This window comes from Oncorhynchus masou, unplaced genomic scaffold (assembly GCF_036934945.1).
Source record: "Oncorhynchus masou masou isolate Uvic2021 unplaced genomic scaffold, UVic_Omas_1.1 unplaced_scaffold_1203, whole genome shotgun sequence".
Classification (NCBI taxonomy): domain Eukaryota; kingdom Metazoa; phylum Chordata; class Actinopteri; order Salmoniformes; family Salmonidae; genus Oncorhynchus; species Oncorhynchus masou.
In genome coordinates this window covers 130,822-145,220 of record NW_027001812.1, presented here as the reverse complement: position 1 = coordinate 145,220, position 14,399 = coordinate 130,822, and the positions used below count along the sequence as shown (strand labels likewise).

Sequence of the window (14,399 nt, the reverse complement as noted above, 5' to 3'; positions counted from 1 at the left end):
GACTGATTCCAAACAACGTTTGCCATGTTTCGGTCGATATTATGTAGTTAATCCGGAAAAAGTTTTACTTTGTAGGTGACTGCATTTTCGGTTCGTTTCAGTAGCCAGGCGCAATGTAGAAAACGGAACGATTTCTCCTACACACAGACGCTTTCAGGAAACACTGCGCATTTGGTGTGTAACTGAGAGTCTCCTCATTGAAAACATCAGAAGCTCTTCAAAGGTAAATGATTTTATTTATTTGGTTATCTGGTTTTTGTGAAAATGTTGCGTGCTACATGTTATTCAAAATGCATTGCTAGCTTTGCATACTCTTACACAAATTAGTCAATTTCTATGGTTCAAAAGCATATTTTGAAAATCTGAGATGACAGTGTTGTTAAGAAAAGGCTAAGCTTGAGAGCAGATGCATTATTTTCATTTTATTTGCGATTTTCAGAAATCGTTAACGTTACATTGTGCTAATGAGCTTCAGGCTATAACTGTATACAGGGTTTTTTCATAGCCAAACGTGAACAAAACGGAGCGATTTGTCCTACACAAATAATATTTTTTTGAAAAACTGCACATTTGCTATGTAACTGAGAGTCTCCTCATTGAAAACATCCGAAGCTCTTCAATTGGAATATCTCAATTGCATCCTCCTCACATCAGTTAATGATTTTATTTATTTGGTTATCTGGCTTTTGTGAAAATGTTGCGTGCTACATGCTACACAAAATGCTATGCTAGCTTTGCATACTCTTACACAAATTAGTCAATTTCTATGGTTCAAAAGCATATTTTGAAAATCTGAGATGACAGTGTTGTTAAGAAAAGGCTAAGCTTGAGAGCAAACGCATTATTTTAATTTTATTTGCCATTTTCAGAAATCGTTAACATTTGGTTATGCTAATGAGCCTGAGGCTTTAGTCACGATCCCGGATCCGGGATGGGGAGTTTCAACAGGTTAACATGTCATAGGTGGGTCGCGAGATATGAGTACACATTCAGAATCATACACTATTTCTTCATAATGTTGGTCGTACGAGGACACTGCATTTCTCATTTGGCTCTCGAGCTTAAAAATGGTAAAAACCTCTGAAACAGCAGATGAATCAGTTTGTGTAAGTAATTAACCTACGATATGCTGGGGAACTTTGTCAAAAGTCTGAGTTCCAGAGCTTTCAGAGTAAGTCTTCACCTGTTGAAGAAACAACCCTTCTGAAATTACATTGCAATGCCGTGACCCGGATTCGAACCGGGGTTGCTGCGGCCACAACGCAGAGTACTAACCACTATACGATCACGGCTGGCTACAAGAGGTGGCTTTGTAAAGCCTACATAGGCTGTGAAAGTGATGTGCACAAGCTGGCTAAACACTTTTCATATTGGTCTCGATAATGAATAAAGTGAAGAAACAGTCGAGCTTTCCACATTTAAATAGTGCCCTTTTTCCGTGACATTGGAATATCTCAATTGCATCCTCCTCACATCATCTCTAATTCTCTAAACCGATTGGTGAGAATACCTGAGTGCACTCCCCTCTGACCTACTCCACCAATGTGTACAATAAAATGCTTGAAAAGGTACTGCTGAGATTTGAACTCAGGATCTCCTGTTTACTAGACAGGCACTTTAACAAACTAAGCCACAGCACCCATAAAAGAGATTCATTTTACAGATGTGAACACCCACACCTATTTGAATCAAACCAGTCTCATTAATTTAACCCACATCTCTGTCAAGCAAAATCACATCACAAAAGAGATGTCTTTTACTAATATTGGTCATTCGAGGACAGTACATTTTTCATTTGGGTCTCGAGATGAATAAACTCAAGAACCTCTGACATGGATTCTTAAACTATGATTTGGGACCCAAAGCAGTTATTAACATGTCATAGGTGGGTCGCGAGATATGAGTAAACATTCAGAATCATACACTATTTCTTCATAATGTTGGTCGTACGAGGACACTGCATTTCTCATTTGGCTCTCGAGCTTAAAAATGGTAAAAACCTCTGAAAAAGCAGATGAATCAGTTTGTGTAAGTAATTAACCTACGATATGCTGGGGAACTTTGTCAAAAGGCTGAGTTCCAGAGCTTTCAGAGTAAGTCTTCACCTGTTCAAAAAACAACCCTTCTGAAATTACATTGCAGTGCCGTGACCCGGATTCGAACCGGGGTTGCTGCGGCCACAACGCAGAGTACTAACCACTATACGATCACGGCTGGCTAAAGAGGTGGCTTTGTAAAGCCTACATAGGCTGTGAAAGTGATGTGCACAAGCTGTCTAAACACTTTTCATATTGGTCTCGATAATGAATAAAGTGAAGAAACAGTCAAGCTTTCCACATTTAAATAGTGCCCTTTTTCCGTGACATTGGAATATCTCAATTGCATCCTCCTCACATCATCTCTAATTCTCTAAACCGATTGGTGAGAATACCTGAGTGCACTCCCCTCTGACCTACTCCACCAATGTGTACAATAAAATGCTTGAAAAGGTACTGCTGAGATTTGAACTCAGGATCTCCTGTTTACTAGACAGGCACTTTAACCAACTAAGCCACAGCACCCATAAAAGAGATACATTTTACAGATGTGAACACCCACACCTATTTGAATCAAACCAGTCTCATTAATTTAACCCACATCTCTGTCAAGCAAAATCACATCACAAAAGAGATGTCTTTTACTAATATTGGTCATTCGAGGACAGTACATTTTTCATTTGGGTCTCGAGATGAATAAACTCAAGAACCTCTGACATGGATTCTTAAACTATGATTTGGGACCCAAAGCAGTTATTAACATGTCATAGGTGGGTCGCGAGATATGAGTAAACATTCAGAATCATACACTATTTCTTCATAATGTTGGTCGTACGAGGACACTGCATTTCTCATTTGGCTCTCGAGCTTAAAAATGGTAAAAACCTCTGAAACAGCAGATGAATCAGTTTGTGTAAGTAATTAACCTACGATATGCTGGGGAACTTTGTCAAAAGGCTGAGTTCCAGAGCAAGTCTTCACCTGTTTAAGAAACAACCCTTCTGAAATTACATTGCAGTGCCGTGACCCGGATTCGAACCGGGGTTGCTGCGGCCACAACGCAGAGTACTAACCACTATACGATCACGGCTGGCTACAAGAGGTGGCTTTGTAAAGCCTACATAGGCTGTGAAAGTGATGTGCACAAGCTGTCTAAACACTTTTCATATTGGTCTCGATAATGAATAAAGTGAAGAAACAGTCAAGCTTTACACATTTAAATAGTGCCCTTTTTCCGTGACATTGGAATATCTCAATTGCATCCTCCTCACATCATCTCTAATTCTCTAAACCGATTGGTGAGAATACCTGAGTGCACTCCCCTCTGACCTACTCCACCAATGTGTACAATAAAATGCTTGAAAAGGTACTGCTGAGATTTGAACTCAGGATCTCCTGTTTACTAGACAGGCACTTTAACCAACTAAGCCACAGCACCCATAAAAGAGATACATTTTACAGATGTGAACACCCACACCTATTTGAATCAAACCAGTCTCATTAATTTAACCCACATCTCTGTCAAGCAAAATCACATCACAAAAGAGATGTCTTTTACTAATATTGGTCATTCGAGGACAGTACATTTTTCATTTGGGTCTCGAGATGAATAAACTCAAGAACCTCTGACATGGATTCTTAAACTATGATTTGGGACCCAAAGCAGTTATTAACATGTCATAGGTGGGTCGCGAGATATGAGTAAACATTCAGAATCATACACTATTTCTTCATAATGTTGGTCGTACGAGGACACTGCATTTCTCATTTGGCTCTCGAGCTTAAAAATGGTAAAAACCTCTGAAACAGCAGATGAATCAGTTTGTGTAAGTAATTAACCTACGATATGCTGGGGAACTTTGTCAAAAGGCTGAGTTCCAGAGCAAGTCTTCACCTGTTTAAAAACAACCCTTCTGAAATTACATTGCAGTGCCGTGACCCGGATTCGAACCGGGGTTGCTGCGGCCACAACGCAGAGTACTAACCACTATACGATCACGGCTGGCTACAAGAGGTGGCTTTGTAAAGCCTACATAGGCTGTGAAAGTGATGTGCACAAGCTGTCTAAACACTTTTCATATTGGTCTCGATAATGAATAAAGTGAAGAAACAGTCAAGCTTTACACATTTAAATAGTGCCCTTTTTCCGTGACATTGGAATATCTCAATTGCATCCTCCTCACATCATCTCTAATTCTCTAAACCGATTGGTGAGAATACCTGAGTGCACTCCCCTCTGACCTACTCCACCAATGTGTACAATAAAATGCTTGAAAAGGTACTGCTGAGATTTGAACTCAGGATCTCCTGTTTACTAGACAGGCACTTTAACCAACTAAGCCACAGCACCCATAAAAGAGATACATTTTACAGATGTGAACACCCACACCTATTTGAATCAAACCAGTCTCATTAATTTAACCCACATCTCTGTCAAGCAAAATCACATCACAAAAGAGATGTCTTTTACTAATATTGGTCATTCGAGGACAGTACATTTTTCATTTGGGTCTCGAGATGAATAAACTCAAGAACCTCTGACATGGATTCTTAAACTATGATTTGGGACCCAAAGCAGTTATTAACATGTCATAGGTGGGTCGCGAGATATGAGTAAACATTCAGAATCATACACTATTTCTTCATAATGTTGGTCGTACGAGGACACTGCATTTCTCATTTGGCTCTCGAGCTTAAAAATGGTAAAAACCTCTGAAACAGCAGATGAATCAGTTTGTGTAAGTAATTAACCTACGATATGCTGGGGAACTTTGTCAAAAGGCTGAGTTCTTTCAGAGCAAGTCTTCACCTGTTTAAGAAACAACCCTTCTGAAATTACATTGCAGTGCCGTGACCCGGATTCGAACCGGGGTTGCTGCGGCCACAACGCAGAGTACTAACCACTATACGATCACGGCTGGCTACAAGAGGTGGCTTTGTAAAGCCTACATAGGCTGTGAAAGTGATGTGCACAAGCTGTCTAAACACTTTTCATATTGGTCTCGATAATGAATAAAGTGAAGAAACAGTCAAGCTTTACACATTTAAATAGTGCCCTTTTTCCGTGACATTGGAATATCTCAATTGCATCCTCCTCACATCATCTCTAATTCTCTCAACCGATTGGTGAGAATACCTGAGTGCACTCCCCTCTGACCTACTCCACCAATGTGTACAATAAAATGCTTGAAAAGGTACTGCTGAGATTTGAACTCAGGATCTCCTGTTTACTAGACAGGCACTTTAACCAACTAAGCCACAGCACCCATAAAAGAGATACATTTTACAGATGTGAACACCCACACCTATTTGAATCAAACCAGTCTCATTAATTTAACCCACATCTCTGTCAAGCAAAATCACATCACAAAAGAGATGTCTTTTACTAATATTGGTCATTCGAGGACAGTACATTTTTCATTTGGGTCTCGAGATGAATAAACTCAAGAACCTCTGACATGGATTCTTAAACTATGATTTGGGACCCAAAGCAGTTATTAACATGTCATAGGTGGGTCGCGAGATATGAGTAAACATTCAGAATCATACACTATTTCTTCATAATGTTGGTCGTACGAGGACACTGCATTTCTCATTTGGCTCTCGAGCTTAAAAATGGTAAAAACCTCTGAAACAGCAGATGAATCAGTTTGTGTAAGTAATTAACCTACGATATGCTGGGGAACTTTGTCAAAAGGCTGAGTTCCAGAGCTTTCAGAGCAAGTCTTCACCTGTTTAAGAAACAACCCTTCTGAAATTACATTGCAGTGCCGTGACCCGGATTCGAACCGGGGTTGCTGCGGCCACAACGCAGAGTACTAACCACTATACGATCACGGCTGGCTACAAGAGGTGGCTTTGTAAAGCCTACATAGGCTGTGAAAGTGATGTGCACAAGCTGTCTAAACACTTTTCATATTGGTCTCGATAATGAATAAAGTGAAGAAACAGTCAAGCTTTACACATTTAAATAGTGCCCTTTTTCCGTGACATTGGAATATCTCAATTGCATCCTCCTCACATCATCTCTAATTCTCTCAACCGATTGGTGAGAATACCTGAGTGCACTCCCCTCTGACCTACTCCACCAATGTGTACAATAAAATGCTTGAAAAGGTACTGCTGAGATTTGAACTCAGGATCTCCTGTTTACTAGACAGGCACTTTAACCAACTAAGCCACAGCACCCATAAAAGAGATACATTTTACAGATGTGAACACCCACACCTATTTGAATCAAACCAGTCTCATTAATTTAACCCACATCTCTGTCAAGCAAAATCACATCACAAAAGAGATGTCTTTTACTAATATTGGTCATTCGAGGACAGTACATTTTTCATTTGGGTCTCGAGATGAATAAACTCAAGAACCTCTGACATGGATTCTTAAACTATGATTTGGGACCCAAAGCAGTTATTAACATGTCATAGGTGGGTCGCGAGATATGAGTAAACATTCAGAATCATACACTATTTCTTCATAATGTTGGTCGTACGAGGACACTGCATTTCTCATTTGGCTCTCGAGCTTAAAAATGGTAAAAACCTCTGAAACAGCAGATGAATCAGTTTGTGTAAGTAATTAACCTACGATATGCTGGGGAACTTTGTCAAAAGGCTGAGTTCCAGAGCTTTCAGAGCAAGTCTTCACCTGTTTAAGAAACAACCCTTCTGAAATTACATTGCAGTGCCGTGACCCGGATTCGAACCGGGGTTGCTGCGGCCACAACGCAGAGTACTAACCACTATACGATCACGGCTGGCTACAAGAGGTGGCTTTGTAAAGCCTACATAGGCTGTGAAAGTGATGTGCACAAGCTGTCTAAACACTTTTCATATTGGTCTCGATAATGAATAAAGTGAAGAAACAGTCAAGCTTTACACATTTAAATAGTGCCCTTTTTCCGTGACATTGGAATATCTCAATTGCATCCTCCTCACATCATCTCTAATTCTCTCAACCGATTGGTGAGAATACCTGAGTGCACTCCCCTCTGACCTACTCCACCAATGTGTACAATAAAATGCTTGAAAAGGTACTGCTGAGATTTGAACTCAGGATCTCCTGTTTACTAGACAGGCACTTTAACCAACTAAGCCACAGCACCCATAAAAGAGATAAATTTTACAGATGTGAACACCCACACCTATTTGAATCAAACCAGTCTCATTAATTTAACCCACATCTCTGTCAAGCAAAATCACATCACAAAAGAGATGTCTTTTACTAATATTGGTCATTCGAGGACAGTACATTTTTCATTTGGGTCTCGAGATGAATAAACTCAAGAACCTCTGACATGGATTCTTAAACTATGATTTGGGACCCAAAGCAGTTATTAACATGTCATAGGTGGGTCGCGAGATATGAGTAAACATTCAGAATCATACACTATTTCTTCATAATGTTGGTCGTACGAGGACACTGCATTTCTCATTTGGCTCTCGAGCTTAAAAATGGTAAAAACCTCTGAAACAGCAGATGAATCAGTTTGTGTAAGTAATTAACCTACGATATGCTGGGGAACTTTGTCAAAAGGCTGAGTTCCAGAGCTTTCAGAGCAAGTCTTCACCTGTTTAAGAAACAACCCTTCTGAAATTACATTGCAGTGCCGTGACCCGGATTCGAACCGGGGTTGCTGCAGCCACAACGCAGAGTACTAACCACTATACGATCACGGCTGGCTACAAGAGGTGGCTTTGTAAAGCCTACATAGGCTGTGAAAGTGATGTGCACAAGCTGTCTAAACACTTTTCATATTGGTCTCGATAATGAATAAAGTGAAGAAACAGTCAAGCTTTACACATTTAAATAGTGCCCTTTTTCCGTGACATTGGAATATCTCAATTGCATCCTCCTCACATCATCTCTAATTCTCTCAACCGATTGGTGAGAATACCTGAGTGCACTCCCCTCTGACCTACTCCACCAATGTGTACAATAAAATGCTTGAAAAGGTACTGCTGAGATTTGAACTCAGGATCTCCTGTTTACTAGACAGGCACTTTAACCAACTAAGCCACAGCACCCATAAAAGAGATACATTTTACAGATGTGAACACCCACACCTATTTGAATCAAACCAGTCTCATTAATTTAACCCACATCTCTGTCAAGCAAAATCACATCACAAAAGAGATGTCTTTTACTAATATTGGTCATTCGAGGACAGTACATTTTTCATTTGGGTCTCGAGATGAATAAACTCAAGAACCTCTGACATGGATTCTTAAACTATGATTTGGGACCCAAAGCAGTTATTAACATGTCATAGGTGGGTCGCGAGATATGAGTAAACATTCAGAATCATACACTATTTCTTCATAATGTTGGTCGTACGAGGACACTGCATTTCTCATTTGGCTCTCGAGCTTAAAAATGGTAAAAACCTCTGAAACAGCAGATGAATCAGTTTGTGTAAGTAATTAACCTACGATATGCTGGGGAACTTTGTCAAAAGGCTGAGTTCCAGAGCTTTCAGAGCAAGTCTTCACCTGTTTAAGAAACAACCCTTCTGAAATTACATTGCAGTGCCGTGACCCGGATTCGAACCGGGGTTGCTGCGGCCACAACGCAGAGTACTAACCACTATACGATCACGGCTGGCTACAAGAGGTGGCTTTGTAAAGCCTACATAGGCTGTGAAAGTGATGTGCACAAGCTGTCTAAACACTTTTCATATTGGTCTCGATAATGAATAAAGTGAAGAAACAGTCAAGCTTTACACATTTAAATAGTGCCCTTTTTCCGTGACATTGGAATATCTCAATTGCATCCTCCTCACATCATCTCTAATTCTCTCAACCGATTGGTGAGAATACCTGAGTGCACCCCTCTGACCTACTCCACCAATGTGTACAATAAAATGCTTGAAAAGGTACTGCTGAGATTTGAACTCAGGATCTCCTGTTTACTAGACAGGCACTTTAACCAACTAAGCCACAGCACCCATAAAAGAGATACATTTTACAGATGTGAACACCCACACCTATTTGAATCAAACCAGTCTCATTAATTTAACCCACATCTCTGTCAAGCAAAATCACATCACAAAAGAGATGTCTTTTACTAATATTGGTCATTCGAGGACAGTACATTTTTCATTTGGGTCTCGAGATGAATAAACTCAAGAACCTCTGACATGGATTCTTAAACTATGATTTGGGACCCAAAGCAGTTATTAACATGTCATAGGTGGGTCGCGAGATATGAGTAAACATTCAGAATCATACACTATTTCTTCATAATGTTGGTCGTACGAGGACACTGCATTTCTCATTTGGCTCTCGAGCTTAAAAATGGTAAAAACCTCTGAAACAGCAGATGAATCAGTTTGTGTAAGTAATTAACCTACGATATGCTGGGGAACTTTGTCAAAAGGCTGAGTTCCAGAGCTTTCAGAGCAAGTCTTCACCTGTTTAAGAAACAACCCTTCTGAAATTACATTGCAGTGCCGTGACCCGGATTCGAACCGGGGTTGCTGCGGCCACAACGCAGAGTACTAACCACTATACGATCACGGCTGGCTACAAGAGGTGGCTTTGTAAAGCCTACATAGGCTGTGAAAGTGATGTGCACAAGCTGTCTAAACACTTTTCATATTGGTCTCGATAATGAATAAAGTGAAGAAACAGTCAAGCTTTACACATTTAAATAGTGCCCTTTTTCCGTGACATTGGAATATCTCAATTGCATCCTCCTCACATCATCTCTAATTCTCTCAACCGATTGGTGAGAATACCTGAGTGCACTCCCCTCTGACCTACTCCACCAATGTGTACAATAAAATGCTTGAAAAGGTACTGCTGAGATTTGAACTCAGGATCTCCTGTTTACTAGACAGGCACTTTAACCAACTAAGCCACAGCACCCATAAAAGAGATACATTTTACAGATGTGAACACCCACACCTATTTGAATCAAACCAGTCTCATTAATTTAACCCACATCTCTGTCAAGCAAAATCACATCACAAAAGAGATGTCTTTTACTAATATTGGTCATTCGAGGACAGTACATTTTTCATTTGGGTCTCGAGATGAATAAACTCAAGAACCTCTGACATGGATTCTTAAACTATGATTTGGGACCCAAAGCAGTTATTAACATGTCATAGGTGGGTCGCGAGATATGAGTAAACATTCAGAATCATACACTATTTCTTCATAATGTTGGTCGTACGAGGACACTGCATTTCTCATTTGGCTCTCGAGCTTAAAAATGGTAAAAACCTCTGAAACAGCAGATGAATCAGTTTGTGTAAGTAATTAACCTACGATATGCTGGGGAACTTTGTCAAAAGGCTGAGTTCCAGAGCTTTCAGAGCAAGTCTTCACCTGTTTAAGAAACAACCCTTCTGAAATTACATTGCAGTGCCGTGACCCGGATTCGAACCGGGGTTGCTGCGGCCACAACGCAGAGTACTAACCACTATACGATCACGGCTGGCTACAAGAGGTGGCTTTGTAAAGCCTACATAGGCTGTGAAAGTGATGTGCACAAGCTGTCTAAACACTTTTCATATTGGTCTCGATAATGAATAAAGTGAAGAAACAGTCAAGCTTTACACATTTAAATAGTGCCCTTTTTCCGTGACATTGGAATATCTCAATTGCATCCTCCTCACATCATCTCTAATTCTCTCAACCGATTGGTGAGAATACCTGAGTGCACTCCCCTCTGACCTACTCCACCAATGTGTACAATAAAATGCTTGAAAAGGTACTGCTGAGATTTGAACTCAGGATCTCCTGTTTACTAGACAGGCACTTTAACCAACTAAGCCACAGCACCCATAAAAGAGATACATTTTACAGATGTGAACACCCACACCTATTTGAATCAAACCAGTCTCATTAATTTAACCCACATCTCTGTCAAGCAAAATCACATCACAAAAGAGATGTCTTTTACTAATATTGGTCATTCGAGGACAGTACATTTTTCATTTGGGTCTCGAGATGAATAAACTCAAGAACCTCTGACATGGATTCTTAAACTATGATTTGGGACCCAAAGCAGTTATTAACATGTCATAGGTGGGTCGCGAGATATGAGTAAACATTCAGAATCATACACTATTTCTTCATAATGTTGGTCGTACGAGGACACTGCATTTCTCATTTGGCTCTCGAGCTTAAAAATGGTAAAAACCTCTGAAACAGCAGATGAATCAGTTTGTGTAAGTAATTAACCTACGATATGCTGGGGAACTTTGTCAAAAGGCTGAGTTCCAGAGCTTTCAGAGCAAGTCTTCACCTGTTTAAGAAACAACCCTTCTGAAATTACATTGCAGTGCCGTGACCCGGATTCGAACCGGGGTTGCTGCAGCCACAACGCAGAGTACTAACCACTATACGATCACGGCTGGCTACAAGAGGTGGCTTTGTAAAGCCTACATAGGCTGTGAAAGTGATGTGCACAAGCTGTCTAAACACTTTTCATATTGGTCTCGATAATGAATAAAGTGAAGAAACAGTCAAGCTTTACACATTTAAATAGTGCCCTTTTTCCGTGACATTGGAATATCTCAATTGCATCCTCCTCACATCATCTCTAATTCTCTCAACCGATTGGTGAGAATACCTGAGTGCACTCCCCTCTGACCTACTCCACCAATGTGTACAATAAAATGCTTGAAAAGGTACTGCTGAGATTTGAACTCAGGATCTCCTGTTTACTAGACAGGCACTTTAACCAACTAAGCCACAGCACCCATAAAAGAGATACATTTTACAGATGTGAACACCCACACCTATTTGAATCAAACCAGTCTCATTAATTTAACCCACATCTCTGTCAAGCAAAATCACATCACAAAAGAGATGTCTTTTACTAATATTGGTCATTCGAGGACAGTACATTTTTCATTTGGGTCTCGAGATGAATAAACTCAAGAACCTCTGACATGGATTCTTAAACTATGATTTGGGACCCAAAGCAGTTATTAACATGTCATAGGTGGGTCGCGAGATATGAGTAAACATTCAGAATCATACACTATTTCTTCATAATGTTGGTCGTACGAGGACACTGCATTTCTCATTTGGCTCTCGAGCTTAAAAATGGTAAAAACCTCTGAAACAGCAGATGAATCAGTTTGTGTAAGTAATTAACCTACGATATGCTGGGGAACTTTGTCAAAAGGCTGAGTTCCAGAGCTTTCAGAGCAAGTCTTCACCTGTTTAAGAAACAACCCTTCTGAAATTACATTGCAGTGCCGTGACCCGGATTCGAACCGGGGTTGCTGCAGCCACAACGCAGAGTACTAACCACTATACGATCACGGCTGGCTACAAGAGGTGGCTTTGTAAAGCCTACATAGGCTGTGAAAGTGATGTGCACAAGCTGTCTAAACACTTTTCATATTGGTCTCGATAATGAATAAAGTGAAGAAACAGTCAAGCTTTACACATTTAAATAGTGCCCTTTTTCCGTGACATTGGAATATCTCAATTGCATCCTCCTCACATCATCTCTAATTCTCTAAACCGATTGGTGAGAATACCTGAGTGCTTTCCCCTCTGACCTACTCCACCAATGTGTACAATAAAATGCTTGAAAAGGTACTGCTGAGATTTGAACTCAGGATCTCCTGTTTACTAGACAGGCACTTTAACCAACTAAGCCACAGCACCCATAAAAGAGATACATTTTACAGATGTGAACACCCACACCTATTTGAATCAAACCAGTCTCATTAATTTAACCCACATCTCTGTCAAGCAAAATCACATCACAAAAGAGATGTCTTTTACTAATATTGGTCATTCGAGGACAGTACATTTTTCATTTGGGTCTCGAGATGAATAAACTCAAGAACCTCTGACATGGATTCTTAAACTATGATTTGGGACCCAAAGCAGTTATTAACATGTCATAGGTGGGTCGCGAGATATGAGTAAACATTCAGAATCATACACTATTTCTTCATAATGTTGGTCGTACGAGGACACTGCATTTCTCATTTGGCTCTCGAGCTTAAAAATGGTAAAAACCTCTGAAACAGCAGATGAATCAGTTTGTGTAAGTAATTAACCTACGATATGCTGGGGAACTTTGTCAAAAGGCTGAGTTCCAGAGCTTTCAGAGCAAGTCTTCACCTGTTTAAGAAACAACCCTTCTGAAATTACATTGCAGTGCCGTGACCCGGATTCGAACCGGGGTTGCTGCAGCCACAACGCAGAGTACTAACCACTATACGATCACGGCTGGCTACAAGAGGTGGCTTTGTAAAGCCTACATAGGCTGTGAAAGTGATGTGCACAAGCTGTCTAAACACTTTTCATATTGGTCTCGATAATGAATAAAGTGAAGAAACAGTCAAGCTTTACACATTTAAATAGTGCCCTTTTTCCGTGACATTGGAATATCTCAATTGCATCCTCCTCACATCATCTCTAATTCTCTAAACCGATTGGTGAGAATACCTGAGTGCTTTCCCCTCTGACCTACTCCACCAATGTGTACAATAAAATGCTTGAAAAGGTACTGCTGAGATTTGAACTCAGGATCTCCTGTTTACTAGACAGGCACTTTAACCAACTAAGCCACAGCACCCATAAAAGAGATACATTTTACAGATGTGAACACCCACACCTATTTGAATCAAACCAGTCTCATTAATTTAACCCACATCTCTGTCAAGCAAAATCACATCACAAAAGAGATGTCTTTTACTAATATTGGTCATTCGAGGACAGTACATTTTTCATTTGGGTCTCGAGATGAATAAACTCAAGAACCTCTGACATGGATTCTTAAACTATGATTTGGGACCCAAAGCAGTTATTAACATGTCATAGGTGGGTCGCGAGATATGAGTAAACATTCAGAATCATACACTATTTCTTCATAATGTTGGTCGTACGAGGACACTGCATTTCTCATTTGGCTCTCGAGCTTAAAAATGGTAAAAACCTCTGAAACAGCAGATGAATCAGTTTGTGTAAGTAATTAACCTACGATATGCTGGGGAACTTTGTCAAAAGGCTGAGTTCCAGAGCTTTCAGAGCAAGTCTTCACCTGTTTAAGAAACAACCCTTCTGAAATTACATTGCAGTGCCGCAACGCAGAGTACTAACCACTATACGATCACGGCTGGCTACAAGAGGTGGCTTTGTAAAGCCTACATAGGCTGTGAAAGTGATGTGCACAAGCTGTCTAAACACTTTTCATATTGGTCTCGATAATGAATAAAGTGAAGAAACAGTCAAGCTTTACACATTTAAATAGTGCCCTTTTTCCGTGACATTGGAATATCTCAATTGCATCCTCCTCACATCATCTCTAATTCTCTAAACCGATTGGTGAGAATACCTGAGTGCTTTCCCCTCTGACCTACTCCACCAATGTGTACAA

The 14,399-nt window shown here is 40.3% G+C and overlaps 27 non-coding genes across 27 annotated transcripts; all 27 read right to left on the bottom strand.

Annotated features, from left to right (window-relative positions):
• Positions 1-1,220: 1,220 nt before the first annotated feature.
• Positions 1,221-1,292, bottom strand: trnah-gug (transfer RNA histidin (anticodon GUG)). Its single transcript has one exon. It is a non-coding gene; the product is annotated as a tRNA-His (tRNA).
• Positions 1,293-2,142: 850 nt separating this feature from the next.
• trnah-gug (transfer RNA histidin (anticodon GUG)) lies at positions 2,143-2,214 on the bottom strand. The gene has a single exon. It is a non-coding gene; the product is annotated as a tRNA-His (tRNA).
• A 273-nt stretch (positions 2,215-2,487) lies between these two features.
• trnat-agu (transfer RNA threonine (anticodon AGU)) lies at positions 2,488-2,561 on the bottom strand. The gene has a single exon. It is a non-coding gene; the product is annotated as a tRNA-Thr (tRNA).
• A 493-nt stretch (positions 2,562-3,054) lies between these two features.
• trnah-gug (transfer RNA histidin (anticodon GUG)) lies at positions 3,055-3,126 on the bottom strand. Its single transcript has one exon. It is a non-coding gene; the product is annotated as a tRNA-His (tRNA).
• A 274-nt stretch (positions 3,127-3,400) lies between these two features.
• trnat-agu (transfer RNA threonine (anticodon AGU)) lies at positions 3,401-3,474 on the bottom strand. The gene has a single exon. It is a non-coding gene; the product is annotated as a tRNA-Thr (tRNA).
• Positions 3,475-3,966: 492 nt separating this feature from the next.
• trnah-gug (transfer RNA histidin (anticodon GUG)) lies at positions 3,967-4,038 on the bottom strand. The gene has a single exon. It is a non-coding gene; the product is annotated as a tRNA-His (tRNA).
• Positions 4,039-4,312: 274 nt separating this feature from the next.
• Positions 4,313-4,386, bottom strand: trnat-agu (transfer RNA threonine (anticodon AGU)). The gene has a single exon. It is a non-coding gene; the product is annotated as a tRNA-Thr (tRNA).
• A 496-nt stretch (positions 4,387-4,882) lies between these two features.
• Positions 4,883-4,954, bottom strand: trnah-gug (transfer RNA histidin (anticodon GUG)). Its single transcript has one exon. It is a non-coding gene; the product is annotated as a tRNA-His (tRNA).
• A 274-nt stretch (positions 4,955-5,228) lies between these two features.
• Positions 5,229-5,302, bottom strand: trnat-agu (transfer RNA threonine (anticodon AGU)). The gene has a single exon. It is a non-coding gene; the product is annotated as a tRNA-Thr (tRNA).
• A 502-nt stretch (positions 5,303-5,804) lies between these two features.
• Positions 5,805-5,876, bottom strand: trnah-gug (transfer RNA histidin (anticodon GUG)). The gene has a single exon. It is a non-coding gene; the product is annotated as a tRNA-His (tRNA).
• A 274-nt stretch (positions 5,877-6,150) lies between these two features.
• Positions 6,151-6,224, bottom strand: trnat-agu (transfer RNA threonine (anticodon AGU)). Its single transcript has one exon. It is a non-coding gene; the product is annotated as a tRNA-Thr (tRNA).
• Positions 6,225-6,726: 502 nt separating this feature from the next.
• Positions 6,727-6,798, bottom strand: trnah-gug (transfer RNA histidin (anticodon GUG)). The gene has a single exon. It is a non-coding gene; the product is annotated as a tRNA-His (tRNA).
• A 274-nt stretch (positions 6,799-7,072) lies between these two features.
• trnat-agu (transfer RNA threonine (anticodon AGU)) lies at positions 7,073-7,146 on the bottom strand. The gene has a single exon. It is a non-coding gene; the product is annotated as a tRNA-Thr (tRNA).
• A 502-nt stretch (positions 7,147-7,648) lies between these two features.
• trnah-gug (transfer RNA histidin (anticodon GUG)) lies at positions 7,649-7,720 on the bottom strand. Its single transcript has one exon. It is a non-coding gene; the product is annotated as a tRNA-His (tRNA).
• Positions 7,721-7,994: 274 nt separating this feature from the next.
• On the bottom strand, positions 7,995-8,068 carry trnat-agu (transfer RNA threonine (anticodon AGU)). The gene has a single exon. It is a non-coding gene; the product is annotated as a tRNA-Thr (tRNA).
• Positions 8,069-8,570: 502 nt separating this feature from the next.
• On the bottom strand, positions 8,571-8,642 carry trnah-gug (transfer RNA histidin (anticodon GUG)). Its single transcript has one exon. It is a non-coding gene; the product is annotated as a tRNA-His (tRNA).
• Positions 8,643-8,914: 272 nt separating this feature from the next.
• trnat-agu (transfer RNA threonine (anticodon AGU)) lies at positions 8,915-8,988 on the bottom strand. Its single transcript has one exon. It is a non-coding gene; the product is annotated as a tRNA-Thr (tRNA).
• Positions 8,989-9,490: 502 nt separating this feature from the next.
• trnah-gug (transfer RNA histidin (anticodon GUG)) lies at positions 9,491-9,562 on the bottom strand. The gene has a single exon. It is a non-coding gene; the product is annotated as a tRNA-His (tRNA).
• Positions 9,563-9,836: 274 nt separating this feature from the next.
• trnat-agu (transfer RNA threonine (anticodon AGU)) lies at positions 9,837-9,910 on the bottom strand. The gene has a single exon. It is a non-coding gene; the product is annotated as a tRNA-Thr (tRNA).
• A 502-nt stretch (positions 9,911-10,412) lies between these two features.
• Positions 10,413-10,484, bottom strand: trnah-gug (transfer RNA histidin (anticodon GUG)). The gene has a single exon. It is a non-coding gene; the product is annotated as a tRNA-His (tRNA).
• Positions 10,485-10,758: 274 nt separating this feature from the next.
• On the bottom strand, positions 10,759-10,832 carry trnat-agu (transfer RNA threonine (anticodon AGU)). Its single transcript has one exon. It is a non-coding gene; the product is annotated as a tRNA-Thr (tRNA).
• A 502-nt stretch (positions 10,833-11,334) lies between these two features.
• On the bottom strand, positions 11,335-11,406 carry trnah-gug (transfer RNA histidin (anticodon GUG)). The gene has a single exon. It is a non-coding gene; the product is annotated as a tRNA-His (tRNA).
• Positions 11,407-11,680: 274 nt separating this feature from the next.
• On the bottom strand, positions 11,681-11,754 carry trnat-agu (transfer RNA threonine (anticodon AGU)). Its single transcript has one exon. It is a non-coding gene; the product is annotated as a tRNA-Thr (tRNA).
• Positions 11,755-12,256: 502 nt separating this feature from the next.
• On the bottom strand, positions 12,257-12,328 carry trnah-gug (transfer RNA histidin (anticodon GUG)). The gene has a single exon. It is a non-coding gene; the product is annotated as a tRNA-His (tRNA).
• Positions 12,329-12,602: 274 nt separating this feature from the next.
• On the bottom strand, positions 12,603-12,676 carry trnat-agu (transfer RNA threonine (anticodon AGU)). Its single transcript has one exon. It is a non-coding gene; the product is annotated as a tRNA-Thr (tRNA).
• Positions 12,677-13,178: 502 nt separating this feature from the next.
• trnah-gug (transfer RNA histidin (anticodon GUG)) lies at positions 13,179-13,250 on the bottom strand. Its single transcript has one exon. It is a non-coding gene; the product is annotated as a tRNA-His (tRNA).
• A 274-nt stretch (positions 13,251-13,524) lies between these two features.
• trnat-agu (transfer RNA threonine (anticodon AGU)) lies at positions 13,525-13,598 on the bottom strand. The gene has a single exon. It is a non-coding gene; the product is annotated as a tRNA-Thr (tRNA).
• Positions 13,599-14,399: the final 801 nt, after the last annotated feature.